Consider the following 12,972-nt stretch of genomic DNA (forward strand, 5'->3'; position numbering starts at 1 on the left):
ATAATGTTATTCAGGATTGCATGGTTGTTGTTGATAGTTGTGGTGTACTTAGAGCCTAGAACTAGTAACAAAAGAAATCCAAAACGAGAGGTGCACGCCTTTAATCCTAGCACTTGGGAGGCTGATGCAGGCAGATCTCTCTAAGTTCTAGGCCAGGCTGATCTACAGTGTGAGTTCCAGGACAACCAGAGCTAATTAGGAGAACCTGTCTCAAAAACAAAACAACAACAAAGAGAAAATTATTGTAAGATTCCACAGAATACTCCCACACACACAGCAAACTTCCAAGTTTGGAATGGTTAACTTACAGTCTTCCAGATTCTGTGATTCTTCACAAATGCAAGCAGAAGTTTGTACATTTTGACTAGGAATTTAAGAGAAATGACACTGATGACATAAAAGAGCCCAGTTATGTCCTCCCTGACAATCAAAAGGGCTTCTCACCCTTAACAAATTAATGGGCTGGTTTTAGAAGTAGCAACAGATATGCCTTAAAATATAGTTAACAAATACACTACACCTGGAATATGGCTCAGTTGGTAGAATACATCTTTAGTAGCACAAAGTCCTGGGTTCAATCTCCAGGACTGATAAACCCAATGTACTGGCACATGCCTGTAATTCCAGTAATCAGAAAGTAACAGGAGGCCTGCCCAGAGCTCAGTGTGACTGCAGAGTTGCTTGGTTACCAAGCAACCAGAGGTACACAAGACACAATCTTGTCTCTAAAGCATAAATAAACAAACCACACCGCCTGGAATGATGGTTCACACCTTTAATCGTGGCACTTGGGAGAATGGGGCAGGAAGAATGTCACCATGAATAGGAGGCCAGGACTCAGGATGGGTTAGTTACTGAGAGCCTGTGTTAAGTGGGATAGCAGAGAGGTCAACAAGCAACCCTGCTCAGTAATACCTGAAATGTAACCAAGTATTATATGTTTACCAAAACAAACTAAAGAATAGAAGAACCAAATGAGGTAGAGAAAATTGTGGCAGACACTCCGGTGACACAATTAGCACCCACTCAATTCATCTATCATGATAGCTCAATCTTATTCTGGCATTAAACTAAAACTGGCATAGGAATGACAAACTAAAGATGGCAATAAATGAACTGAGAGAACAGTATCAACTATGAGATTTCATGGACAGCTCTCCAGAGTACAGAATACTCCCCCACACACAGCAAACTTCCAAGTTTGGAATGGTTAACTTACAGTCTTCCAGATTCTGTGATTCTTCACAAATGCAAGCAGAAATATAGACAGACTGTAGCAAAACAGTACAGCTGTAGCTTGCAGATGTCAGACTGTTAGCTCTATGACCAGCAACCATGCTGCCTTCGTGCCAGTAGGCACTCCTGGTAGGGTGCCTCCTCAGGCAGCACTCAGGTCTATCCACATAACTGAAGGAGGTTCTTCCTATTGGAAAGCACTCTTTGCAGTCCAACTATGGAAAAAGACCTTATCTAAGAACTAAAATGATAGCAGAATGATGTGGTCTCAGGTTTCACCTCTATAAAAACATTACACCTAGCTTTTACTTCCTGCCCCTGAGGGGCCTTTATGGGGATAAAAAGCTTTTCCAGATTAAAAGCACAATGTAAATATGAGCCTATAATATAGCAGGGACTGAATCCAAGCAACATAAATGGAAGGTAGATGAGCACTTTGGCAGAGCAAATAGCCACCTATGCCATCTGAGTAAACATGTAAGTACCATAGTTACTATTATTGCAAAAGGAGATCTTTGGGAGCTTCAGAGATGGCTCACTGACACTTGCTGTTCCTGCAGACGATCCAAGTTTGGTTTCCAACACCCATATGGTGACTCAGTTGCAACACCTTCTTCTGGAACTGGTTTTCTCTTTGTACCATGTGGATCCCAGGGATTGAACTGAGGTTGGTCAGGTATGGCAGTTGTCCTTATTCACTGAGCCGTATCACTGACCCAAAAAGACAACTTTAAAAATTAAAAAGCTTGGGGCTGCAGAGATGGCTCAGCGATTAAGGGCCACTGACTGTTTTTCCAGAGGTCCTGAGTTCAATTCCCAGCAACCACATGGTGGCTCACAACCACCTTAAATGAGATCTTGTGCCCTCTGCTGGCATGCAGGCAGAAGACTGTATACATAATTACATAATAAATAAATAAAATCTTTTTAAAAAATTAAAAAGCTCATATAAAATTAGGGTTAAGCACTACACAAACTATAGAATCACATTAACTGTAGAATCCAGAAGAAAAAAAGAAAAGAAATTATAGGCTAAGAATGATAGGGCATGTCTTACCTTTAATCCTAGCATTCATGAGGGTGAGGAATATGAATCTCTGAGTTCAAAGTCAGTTTAATCCACATAGTGAGTTCCAGGTCAGCCAGGGACACACAGTAAGATTGTCTCAAAAACAAGAACAGCCAAGAGCTCTTTTTTTTTTGGGGGGGGGGCAATGGTTTATCTGGTAGTGCTAAGCCTAAAATGAAGGGAGCCCTGGGTTAGACCCTTAGTAACTCAAAATTATGTGTGTGGTACAGAACTGTAATCTTAGTACTCAAAAGGTAGAAAGAGGAAGATCAGAAATTCAAAGTCATTCTAAGCTTGAGAAAGTTTTAGGCTAGCCTAGAATACATGACACCCTAAGGAGGTGTGAGAGGAGCAAAGAAAAACAGAATGATTAGAATAATTACTGCACATACTAATGACTAGAAAAATAAATGTTTCAGAACATTGGCATCAGGTAAAGCATTTTATCCTGAAAGAAAAATAACACAGCCACCTCACATAAGCAGTCTGTGCAAACACCATATGGTCTACTGAAAGAAAAAAAGTTTATATTTTTTTGTCCTACAGATAAAAATGAAAATGAGATTGCCAGAAATATTTCAGAAGTAATTTTGCCATCCCAAGTGTCTAATAAAATATGGGTGTACAGTATCCAAGTTTATTTGTCTAACTTCATTTTGAAAACTCAAAATGCCCACCACACTTTAAATCATGGGCAAGGCATGGTAGCATCTTTGAGCTCTCAGGAGGCAGAAGCAGCAGATTTTTGTGAATTCCAGGCCAGCCAAGGCTATATACAGTGAGAACCTCAAAAAATGAAATTAAACAAGAAACAAAAGCCAGCCCTGGGGAGGCAAAGGCAAGTGGATCTTCATTTATTAATTTTTATTAGAAATGGGACCTCTAGCCCAGGTGAACCTCAAATTCATGGCAGCCTTACTCCCTTAGCTTCTTGAGTGTTGGGTTATAGGTATAACACATCATACATAGCTACATAGTATTTCAAAAAATTAATTTTAGTACTGAGGAACTAGCTCAGTCAGTCAAGTGCCTGTTGAAAAAGTACAAGGATGAGAATCATATTCCCAGAACCCTTGTGAGTTCCAGGCCAGCATGGTCTACAGAGTTAGTTCCAGGACAGCCATGGCTACACAAAGAAACCCTGTTTTGAAAAGCCAAAGATTAATTAATTGATTGCTTGACTGATCAGAGGACTGGAGAGATAGCTCAGCAATTAAGGGGTAAGGTTGCTCTTCTAGAGATCTATCGTTAAATTCCCAGCATCCACATGGTGGCTCACAACTGTCTCTAACTGTAGTCTCATGGGATTCAATGCCCTTTTCTGGTATTCATAAATGCAGACAAAATACCCAAATGCATAAAATACATAAATAAATTAACCTCTAAATTTTTATAAGGGGCTGGAGAGATGGTTCAGCAGTTAAGAATATTGGCTGCTCTTCTAGAGGAGCATGGTTCAATTCGGATTAAAGGCATGTACCCCTATGCCTGTCTTCTGACAGTTTTTAAGTAGTAATAGCTACACCAATATTGTACTTACAACTGTCCCAACTGTTTATTCTAGTTCCAAATTGCAAATGAATGTACACCAACTCTATGAGCAGAAGACCCAGTTTCAAATGCCACTCTTTCTCTTCCCTGATGTGGCGGTTAGAGTAAGAATGCCCCCATAGGACCATATATTTGAATGATTAGTAGTGGCACTACTTGAAAAAGATTGGTAGGTGTGGCCTTGTTAAAGGAAGTGTGACACTGGGGGTGGGCTTTAAGGTTTTAAAAGTCCACACCAGGGGCTAGAGAGATGGCTCAGTGGTTAAGAACACTAGCTGCTCTTTCCAGGGATCCTGAGTTCAATTCCCAGCAACCACATGATGGCTCACAACCATCTGAGGTGAGATCTGGTGTCCTCTTCTGGCCTGCAGGGACACTGTATACATAATAAATAAACCTTAAAAACAAAAGTCTATATCAGATCCAGCACCCATGCTCCCCAACATAGTGACAATGGAATAACCCTCTGAAACTGTAAGCAAGGCCCAATTAAATGTTTTCTAAGAGTTGCTGTAGTCATGGTGTCTCTTCACAGCAGTAGAACAGTAAGACACCTGATATCTCTAAATCTTTCCATCTTTCTTATGCTTACAATGAAGCAAAAACCAGACATGGTGGTTCACGCCTTTAATCCCAGCATTCTGGAGGACACAGAGAAGCAGGAAGATTTCTATGAGTTCAAGGCCAACCTAGCCTTGAAGATAAGTTCCAGGATAGCCAGAGCAACATAGTGAGACCCTGTCTCAAAACAAACAAAACCCCAAAATGAAGAAGCAGATTTCAAAGCTCTCAAAACACTAACCTAAACTGGGCGTTGGTGGCGCACACCTTTAATCCCAGCACTCAGGAGGCAGAGGCAGGCGGATCTCTGAGAGTTCGAGACCAGTCTGGTCTACAAGAGCTAGTTCCAGGACAGCCTCCAAAGCCACAGGGAAACCCTGTCTCGAAACCAAAAAAAAAAAAAAAAAAAAAAAACTATTCTAGGTTCACCCCACTTTACCTGGAGGCTCACCTTCAGAGAAGTTGCCAGGTAAAGTGCCGGTTACCAAGAGTTTTTCAAATCCTAAACCTCTTTAAACTCCAAAAGAAAGAAAACAGGGGGAAAAAAGAAGTAAAAAGATATATCCTCAACAGAAATGGTCCTATATTCCCCATTTCACAAACTAACTTTGAAGTAATGAAACTGTCACTTTAAATGGCTTATTAATCTGAGTTATAATATTACAAACTAAGGATTTGGTGATAAAATCTACTAGGTCAGGTCAGCCAACTTGACTTCAAGGGCTGTGAAACTACAGGCTATTAGGATACTCTTCATTGGTGTGGTGTTAACTTTGTCAAAAATCAACATAAGCATTGGAAGCCAAAAGCAACTTCATACTGTCCTTAAAATTGGATTTAGGGCTTTAAATCCAATTCACCTTTTAACAAATTTTCTTTGAGATCTTGTTTTGACAGGTAGGCTAGACTTGAACTTACTGTGTGAGGCTGGCCTCATGGCTGAGACCCTCCAGGCTTGTAAAAACTGGGATCTCAGGGATGTGTCACTATGCTCACTACAATCAATTCATAACAAGGCCCAGAATGAAACACACAAATTTCATGATAAAGGAAGAAGTCTAGGACATTAACCATCTTACTGCAGTATCTGAGGTAAACTAGAACCACAGTACAAACAAGGAAATAAATACAAAACACAAGGATTTAGCTAATACTGATTGCATATAATTTTCAAGCAACCTTTTAAACTAGGTGTCCCCCCCTTTTTTTAAATTTACTGAACACCCCAAATAATTTTATGAAACAGGTGATAAAAATTTGTGTCCCTTCAGGAACATCTCCACCCTAAGGACCTATTATACCGTGGCTTGCTTGAACACTATAGGTATGATTAAAGTATTTAAAATAGTGGCTATAATTTTCCAGACAAGTCCATCCAAACTCTTCAAGCTCGACTACTCAGAAGCAGCCAGTTCAAATTACTACTGCACTATGACAACTCGGGTTTTTCTCCATCTGATATTTAGGAAGGAGGTGACTAAGAAGGAAGAAAAAGGACATAATTAGTTTTGCTTGTAAAATGTTCATCACAGTTGTACTTGCCAACTGAGTTACAGCCTATTGGGGGCCTAATAGATTTCAGGTTATTATGGTTTGAGGCGGGGGCTTGTGGTGAAAATCAATAAATGACTACTACTTCTTTGCACAGCCCATATGGAAGTAATCAAGCGCAAGGGTGGCAGCTGGGGCCAGTAACAGTCACCTGCAGTTGAGGGACATGGGGTTTCAGATGGATTTAATGCTAATTTCCTACAGAAACAATGAGCTACAAAGAGCAGAGTAACAGACAGGAGGGATGAAGAGACCAGCCACAACAATGGCTGCACCTGGTGCTGGGAGCAGAGGACACATCTGTCACCCTCGAAGTGGCCCATCCCCCAGCTCTTCCAGCAAAGTAAGGCAAGGTCCCTAAACAGCTTGCCACACACACAGCAACAGGTTTGAGTTTTTAAGGCTACTACATTCTGTACTGAACCCCTCTCTCTTGTGACAAGAATTAGTTAAGGAAGCAGAGGTAGTTCCATCAATCTGAAAAGAGACATATTAAAAAACATTCAGATTCCAATTAAACTTTTTTCATTACTATGACTTATCAATGTTGGAAGGGCAAAGACAAATTACACAGGAAGATAAACTTTATTAAGTATTCATGTAGCATATATTAATTTAATGCTTAAAACTCATTTTACTACAATTTTACAGTTGAAGAAACAGGCTTAGAGGATGTTAGAATCAACGCTCATGGTTACACAACCTAATCTAATGCTAAAGCCTACATACACTAATTTTCTTTCTTCATTTTTCTTAACACTAATTTTCTTTCTTCATTTTTCTTAACACAATCAAGTGAAAATTGTCTAAATCTAGGCATTGTACTACATGATTGTAATCCCAGTACTTGGTAGAGGCAGGAGGTAGAAGCAGGAGGATCAGAAGATCAAAGCTATCCTCAGCTATACAGAGGTCAAGGCCAGCCTGGGCTACAGGAGAACCTATTTCTAACAAACAAAGAAAAAAGAAAACACATACTCCACTTACATTTTAGCTCCAGCTATGAGATGTCACTGCAGGTAGCATGTATCCATGTTTTACACAGAACTGTACCCCACCTTGCTAACAAGCTGCTCAGGATGGGAAGAAAACAGCATTTTCACTAATGGTTGCTTTAAACTAAGCACAAAAAGTCCTAGGGATGGGGAGTGCTTGCTTTAGAAAACCAGACCCATATGCATTTTCAATTTCCTCGAATAAATCTGTCAAAACAAAGTGTGTGTGTGTGTGTGTGTGTGTGTGTGTGTGTGTGTGTGTGTGTGTGTACACTTTGATTGCTGGGTACTAAACACAGGGCCTTTACACACTCAGGACCTGTGGCTGACTATTTTACTGGTGCTATGGCTTGAACCTAGGACCTAATACATGCATTTTTACTACAGTCTCCATAGACACTTTTTATTCATTTTGAGACAAAGTCTCACTAAATTGCCCAGGCTGACCTTGAACCTACTCTGTAGTCCTGCTAGGCTTTGAACTTTTGATTCTACTGAGAAGCCAGTAGTATAGGCCTGCCTGCACTACCAGGCCCAGTTAATCACATAGTTCTTAAAAGTTAACTGTCGGGGTTGGAGAAATGGCTCAGAGGTTAAGAGCACTCACTGCTCTTCCAGAGGACCTGAGTTCAATTCCCAGAAACCACATGGCAACTCACAACCATCTGTAATGAGATCTGGTGCCCTCTTCTGAGCTGCAGGAATATATGCAGACAGAATACTGTATACATAATAAATAAATAAATCTTTAAAAAATTTTCCAGTCCATCAGTCAGTAACTCTATGTAAAACCCAGTTAGCAGTTTTTTTTTTCTTTAAGACACAACCACTATTAATTCCTTTATTTATTGATTTGAACTTGGAGCAGAAATAAACCACAAATTCAAGGGGAAAAATACGTATGTATTTTGCTAAATGCCTTACAATCAAACAACTGTGCTTGGATCTGAAAGATAGCAATAGAAAGGGATAGATTTCAAACACAGCAAAGGCACCGGAGAACATTAAACAGTTAAGAGACTTCCAGAGGACCAAATTCAGTTCTTTGGACGTATCTGGTGACTCACAACCACCTGTAACACAAGCTACAAGGGTTTCAACACTTTTGACCTCTTTGGGCACCTGCACTCACATGCTGATGCTCCCACAAAGATATATACACATAATTTAAAAATAAAAGTTGAAGCTGGAGAGATGGCTCAGCAGTTAAGAGCACTAACTGATCTTCTAGAGGACCCTGGTTCAATTCCTAGTACCCCCACAAGGCAGCTCACAACTGTCGGTAACTCCATGATTCAACACCCTCACACAAGATATACATGCAGGCAAAACACCAATGCACATAATAATAATAATAATAATAATAATAATAATAATAATAATAATAATAAAATTAAAAGAAACAACAAAAACGCATACCATACTACTGAGTATGGTGGCACATACTTGTAATCTCAGCAGCTGTGAGTAATCAGGAAGATTAGGAGCTAAAGACCAGCCTTGGCTACATAATGAGTTCAAGACCAGTCTAGATCATAAGATCCCCCCATCCCAATCAAAAATATAGAAGAAAAAAACTAGTGTAACTATGCAATTGATAAAATTAAGGTACTGAAATCTGGGCCAGGGAGAACTTTCTTCCCCCCCTCCCCATGCAAGCACCTTGCTGGGGATTGAAATTAGTTTCTTTCTTTCTTTTAAAGATTTTATTTATTATTATGTATACAGTGTTCTGCCTGCATGCTAGTCAGAAGAGGGTACCAGATCTCATTATAGATGGTTGTGAGCCACCATGTGGTTGCTGGGAATTGAACTCAGGACCTCTGGAAGAGCAGTCAGTCTGAAACTAGTATATTTCTATCTGCCCATCATTCCCCCAATAAAGCACAAGGATTCCAAATCAAATGTTACCTCCTCTCCAAAGGATTTGATTCCCTCTGTTGGCAATGACTTCTAGAACTTATTGATTTTGTGCATTCTTAATTTATCTCCTCTACGATCTCACCTTTAAATAAAAAAAAAGTCTGGGCTAGAGAGATGGTTCAGTTGTTAAAGGCTGGGTTCACAACCAAAAATAATAATAATAATAATAATTATATGTATTTATATACAAAAAAGCCTAAACTGGGCACAACGGTTCACACCCACATCTATAATCACAGCATTGGGAGGTGCAGACATGAGGATCCTCTAAATCCATTCAAGTACTCCATAGCTACCTGGGAAGGAATTCAAATACTAGCACTGAGTTCCTGTCTTAACATCTTCCCCTGTCTACCCCCCCAAAATATCAAAACTAGGTATGGTGGTTCACATCTGAAATCCCAGGACCTGTGAAAGCATGGCCAGCTTGGACAACTCGGCAAAACCTTATCAGAAAATACTAAGAAAAAATTCCAAATAACTTCAAGATATCATGAACACATATAATCACCTTTACTCCCAGCACTTGGGAGGCAGAGGATCTTTGTGAGTTCCAGGACAGCCAGGGCTGCACACAGAAAAACCCTGTCTCAAAAATAAAATAAAGAATTTGTAAAATGTTGGGTGTTGTGGTATACACCTTTTAATCCCAGAAACCAGAATTAATAACAAGAGGGTCTCTGTAAATTCCAGGCTAGCCAGGCTACACAGTGAGACCCTGTCAAATAAATAAATAAATAGGTAGATAGACAAAATAAGACAGTACGACGAATATTCTGGAAATCCAGAATACCATTCTAAGCTCAGCCACTGGTTATTAAAAACTATGGGGCCAGGGAGGATTCTCTCCCCTTCCTCATACATGCACCTTGCTGGAGACTGAAACTAGCACATGACTGGGCAATGCTCTACCGATGACCATTCATTCCCTCAGCTTAAGATATAATAATGCATTTAATAAGATTATACAAAAATAAAGAACCTTGGTATGGGGAAAAGGCTGCAATGGCAGAAGTCAGATTTGAGGGGGCAGAGAGGTAAGTGGGGTCAGAATGAATGACGTGAAATCCACGAAGAATCAATGAAAGTTAAAAATAAAGAGAACCTTCCCTGGGCCCACCAATATGACTTGGAGGTAAAGAGCCTAGCAATCTTAGCTTAATCTCTGAAACCCTCATTGTGGAAGAAGAAACTGACTCCTGCAAGCTGTCCTCTGGTTTCCACATATGGGGCTTTCTCAGTCCACAGAAAATACTATGACTTTCCTCAGTAATATTTAACTCAAAAGATTTTTTTTGGTTATGGGTTGGAGAGATGGCTCAGTAGTTAAAGAGTGCTTACTGCTCTACCAAAGAACCCTGCAACCAACCCACTAGGCAGTTCACAAACACCTCTAACTCCTGTTCCAAGGGGCATACCCCCCACTACACCTCCATAGGGCCTGTGCAAGTGCACACTTGATTCACTCATGTGCCCACACATAAAAGGTAACAAATCTTAAAAAAAAAAAAAAGGTATAATCTTATTGGTTTATTTGTTTTGAAACAGGGTCTTTCTTTTCAAAGGGCATCCTGGAACTTGACTTGTAGATCAAGCTGGCCTTGAACTCATAGAGATCCTCCTGTTTGTGATTCCTGGAGTTCTAGAATTGACAGCAAGTACCACTGGGCCTGGTTTTGATTTTAACTGCTGAGCCTTAGGTGGGACTCCCACCCACAAGCGAACACGGAACTCAGGGCCTCATCTCACCCAATCAGGACTGTTAATCAAACACTTTTATTTGGGGTCCATGGATTATTATATTAGTCAGATGTGATAAAATAACCTGTTATCCAAGCATTTGGGAGGCTGACTGGAAAATTACTGTTAGTTTAAGACCTGGCTGGGCTACATACATAGTTCTATGCCAAACCTGGACCAATGTATTCCTGAGGGCTAGGAACTTAGCCACTAATAGCTGATAGAACACATGCTTTTTTAGCATGCACAAGGTCTTAGATGAAATCCTGAGCCTCAAAATATGAAACATTATTGCCAGAATGGACATATAGCAGTAATAATTTTAAAAAATAAACCTTTTTAGGCTCTCCCATATCAGACTACAGCCTACACTACACTTTCAGCATTAAGTCCTTTTCTCCCCATTCATCTTCAAGAACATAGGTCCTAAAGATACAATACTGCTCACTGAAGGAGGACCATGTAAATTTGATGTTACATTATAGCCTCTCAAATAGTCAAACAAGTCTCAGCTGCTGTCCACTGCACCTATCAAAACTTCCTAAATTTGTTCTACAAATTCAGTCAATTTAACATTAAAGAAATTTCTAAAAAGATCCATTTAAAGCTGGGCATGATGGTGGCACACACCTTTAATCCCAGAGCTTGGGAGGCAGAGGCAGGCAAATCTCTGAGTCCGAGGCTAGCCTGGTCTACAGAGAGCCAGGGCTACCAGTGATACACAGAGCAACCCTATCTTGAAAAACGAAAAAACAAAACAAGCAAACAAACAAAATCCATTTAAAAAGTTCTTACTACTTGAGGGAAATGGAGGTAAAACTCCATTTTTTAGAGAGAAGAGAATGTGAGCATTATGCTGCATTACAGTGCATTACAGCCAGGTGCATGCCTGTTCTCCTAACCCAGTAGGCACACAGGGTATTGCTACAAGTCTGAGGCCAAGAGAGCCTACAAAGCAAATTCCAGCTACTGAGGGATACTGAGACACCCAGTCTTTAATTAAACAAACAAAAAGCACTACAGTTTCCTTAAAATGCTCAGGTGATATAAAGCTGAAGAACTTTACTGAATAAAAGTTATTGGGGAGTAGAGTGATGGCTCAGAAGTTAAGAACTCTGGATACTCTTCTGAAGAAGCAAGACACAGAGTGGCACACAGCCATCTGCAACTCTAATTCCAGGGGATCCCATGCCCTCTTTTGACTTCCATGAACACAGGCTTGCAGGTGGTGCATATATATGCGGCCAAAACACTCATACACCTAAAATACTAAAAATTATTTAAAAAGAAATGTTATTTTAAAAGCTCCCATTTGTCATGTCATAGAATTTTGGGGGAGCCAGGTACAATTTAAATAGTGACGACTAGTGAGATGGCTCAGTGGGTAAAGGCCCTTTGCAGCCAAGCCTGACATGACCTAAATTTGATTCCTGGAACCCACACAATGGATAGAAAAAACAGCAATAGACAAATAAACATAAAAATATTTTTGAGGGGTAGGTGATAGGTAGAGTTTTAGTTGGGGGGTGATAAGGAAGGAGGGAGAGGGAACTAACTGGGTTTGACATGTAAAACAATCTTCTTTCTAATTCAAAAAAAAGAAAAGAAAATATTTTTTAAATAAGCATGCTCTTTCAAAGTAATACAATCAATACTTCACTTGGATAAGTTGACTTTTCAAAGGTCTTCTATTCTGGTGCAGTTAAAGGGAATATTTATTACATTTGCATTTTATACTCAGAATGCTTTCCAAACTCTATAGTCATAGAAAGGCTTAGCAAAGATGACATACACCACAACAAATACAAACTATCTAAAAGGTGGGTGCAGGGTCTGAAGAGATGGACCTGGGTTCAATTCCCAGCACCCACAATGCAGCTGACAACCATCTATAACTCCAGTTCTAGGGGATCTTTTCTGGCCTCTGTGGGCATCAGGCATCTGTGTGGTACAGATACACATGCAGTCAAAATAATACCCTGAAATCACAAGTTAGACCAGATACAGTTATAGCTCAATATGGAAGTGAAAAGGGTTTAGGAACCTGCCACAACAACAAAAATAAATAAATAAATAAATAAATAAATACCTCAAAAATTTTTAAGCTGCCTTCCATGTGCTGGAAAGGCTCTGGACACATTTCCCCACTACCGTCACAAATTGGGAGTCAGCTGGCTGTGGTGGCACATGCCTTTAGGGAGACAGAGGAGGGTGGATCTCTGTGAGTGGGAGGCTAGCCTGGTGTACCTAGATACATAGTAAGATCCAGTTGAGAAAGAGAAAAAAGGGAGCTGCAGGCAGGAAAGCAAACAAACCAAATGGGGCTCAGAGCAGCAGATTGCACAA

The 12,972-nt window shown here is 40.1% G+C and overlaps 1 protein-coding gene across 8 annotated transcripts in view; it reads right to left on the reverse strand.

Annotated features, from left to right (window-relative positions):
• Positions 1–12,972, reverse strand: part of Cbfa2t2 (CBFA2/RUNX1 partner transcriptional co-repressor 2) — a 109,760-nt gene that overhangs the window by 70,112 nt on the left and 26,676 nt on the right. Inside the window, exon 2 of one of the 8 annotated variants that reach the window (XM_027421435.2) lies at positions 8,875–8,968. The exons of the other annotated variants lie outside the window; for them this stretch is intronic. The gene's annotated coding sequence lies outside the window, so the exon portion shown is untranslated. The remainder of the gene's footprint in view (positions 1–8,874; positions 8,969–12,972) is intronic. 8 annotated transcript variants of the gene reach the window in all.

This window comes from Cricetulus griseus, chromosome 6, assembly GCF_003668045.3.
Source record: "Cricetulus griseus strain 17A/GY chromosome 6, alternate assembly CriGri-PICRH-1.0, whole genome shotgun sequence".
Lineage (NCBI taxonomy): Eukaryota > Metazoa > Chordata > Mammalia > Rodentia > Cricetidae > Cricetulus > Cricetulus griseus.